General features: G+C 39.7%; 1 pseudogene; it reads left to right on the forward strand.

Annotated features, from left to right (window-relative positions):
• Positions 1 to 282: 282 nt before the first annotated feature.
• On the forward strand, positions 283 to 1302 carry LOC107400494 (vomeronasal type-1 receptor 4-like; annotated as a pseudogene).
• Positions 1303 to 2105: the final 803 nt, after the last annotated feature.

Here is a 2105-nt window from a genome sequence, read left to right on the forward strand (position 1 = left end):
GAAACTTAATGGATCTCATTCCATCAATTTTACATTCTAAGTTATTGAGCAATCTCACAGTAACATACATAGGAAGTAACTACTCCTGTCAAAATTTTGGGATGAAGTTCTATTTAAGTGGTCAGGTCTGATGTTTATCTTCTTAGATTAAAAGACTCTCTGCTTCAGTCTCTGAGTTGGTGCATGAATTAAAGGCTTTTTTTGTCAATCTAAACGGCAAATAATTGTCATTATTAATAGACTGAAAAACAGAAGGGCCATATTCAAAAGGAAATTTTGCAGAATGACAAAATGAATTTATGTAATCTGGCAATTAGAATCATTTTCTTATCACAAACTACCACTGGAATTCTGGGAAATCTCTCTCTTATGTTCTACTATCTAGTCCTTTACTACAGAGAATGCAAACTAAAGCCCACAGATTTGATTCTCATGCACCTAATGGCATCCAATGCCTTGGTCATTCTCTCTGCAGGAGTGCCCCACACAATGGCAGTTTGGGGATTGAAGCAGTTTGTGAATAATTTCGGATGCCAGCTCCTATTGTACATGCAAAGATTTGGGCGAAGTGTGTCCATTGGCAGCATTTGCTTCCTTAGTGTCTTCCAAGCCATCACCATCAATCCAAGGGGATTCTGTTGGAAAGATCATTAATTCAAAGCTGCAAAGTACATTGGCTGCTCTATTGACCTTCTCTGGGTCTTGTACATGTTGATAAATTTCATTTTCTTTGTGTACCCTTTTATTGAAAGGAATAGCAAAAATATGACAAGAAAACGAGATTTTGGATACTGTTCAATTGTAGGGAGTGATGAAATCAGGGGCTCACTCTATGTAGCATTGCTTTTGTGTCCTGAAATCCTCTTTTCCATTATGATCACCTGGTCCAGCAGCTCCATGATTGTCATTCTGTACAGACACAAGCAAAATGTCCAACATATCCGCAGCAATACTGGTTCTAGCAGAAACTCCCCTGAGTCCAGATCCACCCAGAACATCCTGGCATTGGTGGCTACCTTTCTGGTTTTTTATACCCTCTCCTCCATCTTACAAGGCTGCATTGCTTTTTTGCATAATCAAAATTGGTGGCTTGTGTACATCACCCGCTTCACTTCTCTATGTTTTCCATCTTTTGGACCCTTTGTTCTTATGAATCATTATTCCATTCTGTCCAGAATCAGTTTGGTCTGGATGAGGAATAAACGTTTTAATCTTACTTTAAATTATTTACATGCTATATTTTGCTTTATATCTGGTTGTTTACTTACCCATCACACTCAAAAATTCAATTCAGAAAGTTAAGAAGGTAGCGCCTAGTGTTTCTAGAATTAACCAAAATGAGTATGGGAGTTTTGTCATCTGCTTGAATCAGCAGACTGGAAGATCTGAGATCCATTACATTCTTTTTTTTTTTTTTTTGTTTTTCGAGACAGGGTTTTTCTGTGTAGCTTTCTGCTTTGGAGACCAGGCTGGCCTCAAAGTCACAGAGATCCGCCTGCCTCTGCCTCCCCAGTGCTGGAATTAAAGGTGTGGGCCACCACCGCCCGGCCGAGATCCACTACATTCTTGAACTTGCAGCTGGGAGAGTCTTCCCAGTGCCCATCTGATGTTTGAAGGAGCCAGCTAAAACTGTTGTCAATAAATCTGCCCTTCTTGTTGCTTTCCTCCTGTCAGGGCATCATGACTGCTTGGTGAAGTCACAGACACCATTGTGTACCACATTCAAATAGCAAGGAAAACTGAATCCATAGCTGGCAATGAACTTGATCTTCAGGGGGCCCTGGTCCCATCAGTACTGCTTTAGCCTTCACCAGTACCAAACAATTATATTAATATATTTCACCTTCTATAGAAATCAATTCAATTTGAATGATGTTTTTGATATGATTTTGAAACTGTTTAGTTACTGTTTTATTGAGAATTTTTGTATCATCAGTGACAGTGACCTATAAATTCTCTTTGTTATTATTGTGTCTTTATCTGCTTTAGCATTATGATAATGCTTTGTGTTTCATCAAAACACTTTTGGGGCCGGGCGGTGGTGGCGCACGCCTTTAATCCCAGCACTCGGGAAGCAGAGCCAGGCAGATCTCTGTGAGTTTGAG

This window comes from Peromyscus maniculatus, chromosome 1, assembly GCF_049852395.1.
Source record: "Peromyscus maniculatus bairdii isolate BWxNUB_F1_BW_parent chromosome 1, HU_Pman_BW_mat_3.1, whole genome shotgun sequence".
In the NCBI taxonomy this organism is placed as follows: Eukaryota; Metazoa; Chordata; class Mammalia; order Rodentia; family Cricetidae; genus Peromyscus; species Peromyscus maniculatus.